Raw genomic sequence first — 10358 nt, forward strand, 5'->3', positions numbered from 1 at the left:
TGTCAGTCAAAATTAAAGACAGGCTTGAGACGCTTTTGAAAATGTAGCCCTTACATTGGAGTAGATCTGAATAATCTGTACAGTGCAGGCCAGTATTTGGTGTACAAAACACTCCTTGCTGATTCCTAAAATTTTTAGTCACCTGTACCAGTTTACCAGACGAAGACTCCTGGCTGTTCCAGCAACTTTCTTGCCCTCTCTTTTGCTGTAGCAGGAAATCTCCCACCTCTATGACCCTCTAAAGGCCCAATCCTGAAAACTTTACTCATACAAATCCACCCTCAGACAAATAATCCCACTGTCTTCAATGGGATTATCTGAATCAGAAAGACCTGCAGTCTCAGGCCCTTCAATGGAGCTAATCTAACCCACCATGGAGCCTGGGTTTCTCCAAAAGGTATTCTGCTGCTCAGGGCTGGCCCTAAGCCAAATGGCACCGCAGGCAAGGAGCATCTTCAGTGCCCACCTCCATTTGTTAAACTTTTGAATACTTTACAGCACCCCAAGGTTGGCACCCCAGGTAGTCGCCTGCCCCTAAATCCGGTCCTGCTGCTGCTCCAAAGCACCAGGCTGGGATGCAGAGTAGCCTAAAATCTGCTGTAGATTAGAGCATGCAAAGGTAATTGACAGGCAGGCAGCAGGGGATCAGCCCAAAGTGTGGGCCCAGAATTTATCATTAAAGTAGAGAGGAGATTGCAATGGGGAATGCTTAACCAGAATCAATGGCAAAACCCTGAGGTAACTGTATTGATATATGCACCAGCCCTTGAGAATAAGTATTCTAGGATGTCTGGCAAGACACAGTAATTTTGCCCCGTAGTCACAGTTTTAGACAGCTCCTCTGCAAATATAAACCCCTTATGAGAACATAACAGTATTCTACAGTAATGGCTTTAAACATTACAGTTCACAATAGTGCTAAGGCAGTTTTGTTGACTGTTGTCTTACAATCTTAGAGTACTGGGGTATATGAGTATGGATTTATATAAAATAAGGGAAGGTCATTGCATGGGTTTATGAAATTCATGTAAGGAAAGGAGACGACTCTCCACTCTCAGACATAAAAGGACAACTATAAGCCAAAAGAATACAACCAAGATGAAGTTCTCTAGTCCAATATGTAGATGCAGCATCTTTTCCACACATTTACCATTGCGTTGTTAAGCTTTGGTGTGTTGACAATATGTTACTAGAACCCAATTTTAATTATTCTAATTACTTGCTTGTTGGAAAGGGGAATGATCCTGGTGGAATTAGATCCTGCTCTGTCGTCTTCATCTTAACTTTTGCAAACATGGATATTTACACAATTCAAAAGGATTTGGAGAGGAGGGGGAGGGAGAGAAAAAAAGTAACATTCTCCTGGGAAAATAAATGACACATTTCTCACTACTAGCAACCCAACTTTTCCAAGGAAACCAGCAGCCCTCCTCATTCATCAGTGTCACTTTTCAATGGCTGCTCTGTTCGCAATGGATTTGTAATGATCAGAAAAATTCCAGTGACCTTCAATTAATGCTTCAGTCCTTCCCAAGACTGGTTTATGTTTATTTAAAGGAAGAGATGCTTTTTCTTGCAGAAAACAAGAATATTTGTAAAGAAGAAATAAATTATTAATAAAATGAAGGGTAAGTGGGTGGTTGGATGTTAGAGGACATACTGATCTAGGAAGATAGATCTTCAGCTGGTATAAATTGGTGTAGCACCATTGACTTCACACATCAATTTACATCAGGTGAGGATTTGGTCCAGCAACCTTAACATATGAGTCCTATCCTGCTACACTTGCTCACCTTAGCCATCCTTACTTATCTGAATAGCTCCACTGAGGTCAATGGGGCTACTTGTGTTAGAGTAAAAGTTTCAGGACCAAGCTCCCTGCCTGGATTTTAATTGTTAATCTGTTTTGTTCTGAGGATCAAACATATTGCACATTTCTGAATGTTAATTTTCCCTTACTTTATATTTATCACCTGTTTATTTTCATCAGTGGGCACTGTGGCTGAGTGAGTATTTGGCTCCACTTCAAAAAACATTTCCAGTTATTTTCCAGATGGATATCATTGCACATGCATGAATGTGGGAAATACTCTTATATTTCTCTAAGCATTTTTATATTTCTCATATAACAATATATACATTGTTATATGAGAAAAGTGTTTATATATTATGTAATAATCTCTGACTAACGGTAAAATGAACCACAGACCCGTCAACACTGATTTTCTAGAAGAGGCAAGTTCTGCACCTTAGTGTGTGTGCACAGATTTGTGTAATATTTTTGTTAGGTCTTCTGGGATCATTTCCCTCAGCCCTGTAGAAAAAATCTTTTCATGCAAAATCTCAGACATTCTGATCTGAAGGAACACTTTAAATCTATTCCATACAAATATTTAATGTCAGCTTCATTGAGTGACTTATCCCTTAGGAGAAAAAATTTCCCACCCCAAACTAATATAATAATAATAATAATTAATAACCCCATGGACTCTGCAGTCCACTTTTCTTTTACCCATGTAATAAAATGGGACACTAGAGGGCGTCCTTTTAATGTAATTCAATAATGAAGTTCCGACTTGTGCAAACAGACACAGAGAGCACAATTCTCATGCTGGGAATTTGAGGGGCTGTAATTGGAAGCATACCTTGCTGAGATGACTTTTTCCAGCCCCTTGGATCTAAATTATTATTCATTGCTCCAAGCAATTAAGAGTATCCAGAACATAAGATGAGAAGCAATACTAAAAAAAAAAAAAAATGCATGCGAGATTTGATTTGCTAGAAGATTGACCACATTTCACAGCATGTCTGTGAACTATACACGTATGTGATACTAAATACCTTTCACAAAAGGAGGACTTTCTGAAACTGGGGTAGCAGGAACTAAGCAATGAGACTGTCTGAATTACACTTTAGAATATAAGATCTACAAAGTATAATGGAGAGTTGGCAGTGATGGTAGTGGGAGAAGCCAGGGAAATTCCCTCCCCTGAAAATCCGTTCCCTGCCTCTGAACACTCAAACCATCCCAGCCATGTAATTTCCCCCTCCTCATCTATATACATTTTTTGTGCCTGGTATTTACAGATGAATGATAGTATTGTAATACTATAAGGATCAGTGCCCTGATTCATAAAGGTACTTCTGCATATGAAGAGTCCCTTGTATATGGGGCCCCCAAGGTTCTATTCTGGTCTTTGCTATAGAGTTCTTCTGTACTCAATAAAGTCACTTAGCCTTTCAGTTCTTCAGTTTACCTCACAGAGGTTATGGGGGGGGATTAATTTGTTAATGATTATGAAGCACTCTGAGCCCCATATATGTAGAAATAGCATATATTATCATAACTCGATATAATGGTCTGTTGTTAATATTTATGATTTGTATTGTAGTGGTGCCAGGAGGCCATGATGCCATTGAGCTAGGCACTGTCCAGATATACCCAAAGAGATAGTCCCTTCCCCACAGAACTTACAATCTAAGTTTAGGATGAGAGCCAACAGGTGGATATGGCAAAGACAGATAAACAGGAGTGGGGAGAAACACAAGGTGACAACCAGGCAGTTATGTACGCAGCAATAGATAGCAGTCACTGCACACCAGCTGGCTAACCACTGTCAAGGGTTTCACAGGTATCACACCATCGGTGGGTTTCAAGGCATGCTATCAGTTTGCTCTCAATGTAAATTGCTCTGTTATTTCCCTTGATCCACAGCTTTGCGAGATTTACCACTCTCTTAGGAGTTTCACAAATAAATCACGGAGGGTTAAATTCTGTTCACTAGGATGTGAGCAGACATTTCTCACTCACTTCAGTGAGACATTCATGTTGGTACCTGGAGGCAGAATTTGACCCTATGGTATAGAAGGAAAGAATGTAAATTTAGTGGCTCCCTTTCTGAAAACTGATGTTCCTTAACATTTTGCAATAACATGTCTTTGGTCTTTGCTAAATTGCAAACGTGTAATTAATTTCCCAGCACTTGTGCAGAATACTTTAAAATGGAAAAATGAAAGTCTTCTATTAAAATGAAGCTTGATAGTATGCACCTGCCACTAATGTACTGTACACTGTGTCTTCCACTCATTATAGTGATGATTTGGGTTGAGATCAAGAGTCATATAGTGAAAATCACTTCAATACATGCCTGCTCATATGCATAAACTCCTGTGTACCAGATGGCAAAATATAATGACATCTTAAACAGCTAATTGCATAAACCTTGTAATGCAGATAATTGCTGAACCAAAGTACGAGTTAATAATTTCCCACTGTATTGCCTGGCTTGAGATTAATCCTCAAGGAAAGTTGTGACAATTCTAACACACTAAAGTTCACCAAGCAGTAATTAAAACTAGCACTTAAATCATTTGACTTTCAAACCCTTAATTATGATGCAGTAGAATCACTTTGTAGAAATCCAACATTTATGGATAGTTACGTGATAGCCGATATTTCATGTTCCCTTTCGTGATGCATCTTCTGTGGCTAGTCATGTTATTCTCCAGAAGAATATAGTAATACTAATTTTGGCACTAATGGTCATTTAGAAACTTTGGTTAAACCAATGGCCAACAACAGAGGATATCCTGTCTAATAATGTAATTACACTTTTTACAGTGTACTTATGGTCAATTTGGCTAGTGGTCAATTAGTCACTTGATGATATCTAATTGTGATGGCTGCCATTGCGGCTGACCCCAGGAATTGAACTTAAACATGACTTTCTATAGCTTGAGCTAAAGAGCCTTAAGGTAGAGCTATTAATGGACTTAAAGCCCCTGTTGACCAGACACAGAGAAAAACATCAACCCTGGGCAAAATAATGGGAAAGCTGATATAGTTATTCAGTGGATAAAGAACTGAAATATAAGAATATAATTAACGTCAGTCAACATGGTTTTATGGAAAATAGAACTTGTCAAACAAACCTGATTTCACTCTGATGTGATTACAGGCTTGGTTGATAAAAGTATAAAGGTAGATGAATATACTTAAGACTTTTGTACAGCATTTCACTTAGTATCACACGACATTCTGATTTAGAAAAACGAGCACTATACAATACCAATAGTGCACACGTTAAGTAGATTCATAACTGGCTAACTGACAGATCTCAAAGAATAGTTATCAATGGGCGCTTTTTTCAAAAGGGGGTGTTTCTAGTGGGACTCTACATGGATCGGTACTAGGATCAATGCTATTCAACATTTTTATCAATTGTCTGGAGGTAAATATAAAATCATGCTGATCAAATTTGTAGCTGACACAAACATTGATGGAACGGTAAATGATATGACTGCCCTGGCCCCATCATTAAATGATCTAGATCTCTTGATAAGCTGGGTCCATTCAAACAAAATGCATCTTAATCAGGGCTGGCTCCAAGCACCAGACGAGAAAGCACGTGCCCGGGGCGGCACATTGTAAGGGGCAGCATTCCGGCCAGTCTTGGGGCAGCCAGCCCAGCCCTGCAGGAGCACAGACCCTGGCCTTGGGGGGGGGTGGCAGGAACTAGCGATCCCCGAAGCTCATCCTGCCACCGGGCTCCCCAGGACACGCCACTCCCTGCTGCCTGCACCAGCCTCCGCCTCCTGCGCTGCTCTGAGCCCGGCCCGGCCAAGCCGCCTTTAAAGGAGCGTCTGAGCCAGCACTTCCTGCAGGCCCTGGGCACCAGAAAGAGGCAGGGTTCTGCAGCAGCCCGGCGGGCAGTGGAGGCAGGGTTCTGCGGCAGCCCGGCGGGCAGTGGAGGCAGGGTTCTGCAGCGGCCCGGCGGGCAGCGGTGGCAGAGAGGGAGGGTTCCGAGGTGGCCTGACGGGCAGTGGAGGGGTGGGCCCCACTGATCCCGGCGCCGTTTGCACTGTGCCGAGCCCCGCTGCAATGCCGGCCCCATGTGGAGGTCGCAGACCCCAGCCAGCGCTGCGTGTGTTGGCTCCAACAGAGCCTGCCCGGCCGGGAAAGGCATCCCAAGGGCGGAGGAGGGAGCCCCTCTCTCCCGGCGTGAGAGGGCTGCAGCACCTGGCTGCCCACGGGCGGAGGGAGTGGGCGGGTGCCGCCCTTCACCCCCCTGCAAGCCGCCTTGACCACCCTCCACGCGATCCCTGCGGCTGCCGGTTTTTTGTTTTTTTTTGGCAGTCCGGCCGCCTTTTTTTTTTTTTTTTGCCTGGGGCGGCAGAAAAGCTAGAGCCGGCCCTGATCTTAATACTGCCAAATGCAAAGGTAACAAGCAGTGCAGGCCAGACCCTGGGGAACGGTATTCTGAAAAGCAGTGACGCTAAAAAATATTTAGGGGGTCACAGTGAACAAGCAACTGAACATGAGCTCCCAGCACGATGCTGTGGCAAAAAGGACTAATGTGATTCAATAATGAACAGGATTAGGGGGGCAGTGTTGGTGAGACTGATAATGGAACATTGTGTCACGTTCCAGTGTCTACATTTTAAAAAATGATGTTGAAAAATTGGAGAAAAGAGCCACCAAGGTGATTTGAGGGCTGGAGAAAATGCCTTACAGTGAGAGGCTTAAAGAGTTTGATCTGGTTAGCTTATAAAAAGAAGACTGAGGGCTTGTCTACATTACCCGCAGGATCGACAGGCAGTGATCGATCCAGTGGGGGTCAATTTATCATGTCTAGTCTAGACACGATAAATCAACTGCTGAGCGCTCTCCCGTCGACTCCGGTACTCCACCGGAGCGAGAGGCACAGGAGGAGTGGATGGGGAAGTGTCAGCTGCCGATTCACTGCAGTGAAGACACCGCGGTGAGTAGAACTAAGTATATCGACTACAGCTATGTTATTAATGTAGCTGAAGATGCATAACTTAAATCGATCCCCCTCCGCCCCCAGTGTAGACCAGGCCTGAGAGTTGATTTGATTACAGTGTATAAATACCTAACCTGGGAGAAAATAGCAGATACTAAAGAGCTCTTTAATCTAGCAGAGAAACAAAACATAATAAAAACCCAATGGCTGGAAGCTGAAGTTGGACTAACTAAAATAGAAATTAGGCACAATGTTTTTAAACACTGAAGGTGGTTAACCACTGGAATAAACTACCCAATGGCAGTGGTGGATTCTCCAACTCTTATGTTCAGATAACTTTCTGGAATATATGTTTTAGCCAAACACAAATTATACTGGGTGAAATGTGATATGCCAGACTAGATGATTGAAAGGTCCCTTCTGGCATGAAACACACATTCACATGTGAGTCACATGAACATGTGGGACTAGATGGTGATTTGGAATCTACATCCATGCAGAGGAATAGGAAGGAGTAAGCACCACTCTGGCAGCCCAACATGAGCTACCTGCATGGTGGCTCCAGGCACTCAGGAGGAAGCAGGGGGTGCTGCTAGAAATGTACTTAAAAAAACCAAAAAACGAAACCGGTCATTCTGCACAAAAATGAAAGCTGAGAAACTTGTCATGCAGGCCACATAAAGCCATCCAATGAGCCAGACCCACCCCACAGACAGAGTATCTGCCACCTCCGTATTGGGCTGTTGTTTCTCTGGCAAGGAGCAGTGGATGTCCTCAGCTTTGGATGCCTGCTTCCCAGTGGAGGAGAAATCAGTGTCACACAGTCTGGGTACATTCTCCCTGTCTCTTGTTTTATTTATACAGATTCACCAGGCCTAGAACAGAGGGTGGTCACAAACAGCATGCAAGGCAATCCCAGGGTTTGGGAATCTCAGCCCAACCCCAACGCTCAGTTCCCAGGGAGCAACTATGCCTCCAGAATTAACTCTAATCAGAGATCAAGTAGAGAGCAAACTTTCCTGCTGCTCCCACAGCTCCCATTAACCAGAACCTTGCATAAGCACAATATATAGATTGTCTTCCCAAGACTAAAAACTTGCTCAGATGCTAAGAAAAAGAACTTGGTATGTGTAACACTACCACCTGATGATGTCTGCCATAAAAATTCAATATAATCCCAGATGAAGACTGTCATCTACTATATATCTAGCATCACTTCATAAGGGGCCGCAGTGTTCTTTGGGGATCTTCCATCCAAGTTCTGACCAAGCATCCCTGCTTATTAAATCTGATGAACTCATAGCCTGAAGTGGGAGGGCTGAGGGCTAAACTCAAAATATCTGACAACAAGCATAGATTTGATTTTCAAGATTACTTATTTTATGGTCTGTGTTCTGCAGGAGGTTAGATTAGAGGTTCAGCATGATCCCATCTTGCCTTAAAATCTGTAAATTTATTAACTCATGAAATTTATCTCCCAGGTACGTGGTTGTGTTGTTTTTTAAAGTTTACAAGTAGATACAACACTAACAGAGTTCTGTCTTTATTAAACAAGTGTTTGAGAACCACAGGTCAGAAAAGTGAATCAAACTGTACAAATAACAAATACATCTCGCATTCTATCAGAGCTAATCAATTTCAACAGCTGTGCATTGGTGAAAACTTGACATTTCCTTGTGAATCAGACTTGTGATTATTTTCTGAGACAGTATCTTATCCAGCATAACCTGGAGTTTATGGCTCAGATTCTGGCCTCTATCTGTACTGAGTTCAACACAGTCTGGGAGGGAGCAAAGTTGGATTAGCCCCTTCTCCTCAGATTGTGAGGCTAATAAGTCTCCAGGCTGGTTCTCGGTGCGACAGGACTGTTATTTACGGTACATTATATACGATGTAAAGTATTTTGCGGTTGTCATGCAGGAAAATGGAGAGTTCTTGTAGAAGAAATTAGCGAGGGGAAACAGCAAATGAAAAGTTTCCTTCCACAGCAACAAACATTTTATTTAGATTTGTAATATAGACGCAAACACATATGAGATGCAGGCATTTCGTTGATCTGGTAGAAGTAAGCGCAGAGCATCTCTGGCAATATTATTCCACGCAGTTGCATTATACTAAATACGAGTTATACATACTGGGAATTTATATTAAATAAAGATGGGCCAACCCAACAAGGACCTCGAGGCAGCAAAGCAACTAAGTACCTGCTTAATGTTAAGCAGGTGAGTAGCCAGTCTCACTAAAGCCAGTGGGACGACTGACCTGCTTCAAATTAAGCATGTGCTAAAGAGACTTGTTGGATCATGGCCTAATTTGGGAAAGTTCTTTTTGAATTTTTAAAAAATGATAACCCCAAGGTGAAGTGATATGATGAGTTATTTGAACTAGAGGAGAGAATTAGTGTCTTCTCCTTTTCTTTGAAAAGAAAGTGGACTGACGTAGGCAGGTGACCTTCTGGAAGTGGAAATCTAGAAGAGAAAACAAGAATATACTATAAGACCTACCCTCTTCTGTTTGCAACATTCTCTTTTGCTTAAGAATTCTGGCTACTTACCATAATATCAGTGACACACTAAAGGTGTAGGACATCACTTTTTCACTGATAGGTTTTGACAAACTAGAATGAGGAAACATTACCCAAAGATCAATGCATTTTGTACTTTTATATGAATTTTCTTTTAAATCGGAAGACTGTATCCCACTTCTGTTTTCCAAGAAGTGTTCAGTAACCATCTAATAATACTAATCCTTATAAATATCCACCAAATGAGAACAAAGGTCTAAATTCTCCTACCTGGCTTCGGCTGTATGGACTTTCTCAATGGAGGAATCAAAGTTTTGTCATCTTCTCCCCTCTTCTCCCTGGAGAGGTTTTCGGGTTGAAGAGTCAGACACAAGATTTTAGAGGTATAGAAATACTCTTCCCAAGGCTGCAGTGTTCTGAAGTGTCCTTGCATCAGAGAACATCAGAAATAAACAGACATATCAGACAGATTCTGGGAAGAGATTTGACCTCCAAATTCTGTTGTCTATTGGGGGTGGGGATTGTCCTGTAGTACTATGTAACTTGGGCAACAGAAGTGACACCAAAGGCTAGATCCTCAGCTGGTGTAAATCAGTGTAGCTCCATTGATTTATACCAGCTGAAGTCCTGGATTTTGGCATTGCTTTCTTTTCCCAAGTTACCTTTGTTCTCTGAGATTCCAAGACACTTACACATCAAAACAGCAGCTCTCAAACTGTACCTCTCACTTAATTATATGTTGATGCAGGCTATAACATTAGTTGCAACAATATATAATCATTCATTTCTTCACATGCACGTCTAGCCAACAGGGACACAGCAGCTCCTAAAGACTTTGGTTTAGCCTATATGCCTATGCTACCAAATAATTAAATCCTTGGTTACTAGTCTAAAATACCATACTGTACAAAGCATAACTCACAAAATAAGAATTCTCACTATTATTCACATGAATTCTTTTGCCTTGGGTTGTTCCAGAAGAAATTGGTGCTAAGGGTCTGGAGAGGACCAAGGGGAGCTAGAAGCCAATGTTGAGGCATAGGATATACATGAATTTCCAAGTTCTGCTG

This window comes from Trachemys scripta, chromosome 8, assembly GCF_013100865.1.
Source record: "Trachemys scripta elegans isolate TJP31775 chromosome 8, CAS_Tse_1.0, whole genome shotgun sequence".
Classification (NCBI taxonomy): Eukaryota; Metazoa; Chordata; order Testudines; family Emydidae; genus Trachemys; species Trachemys scripta.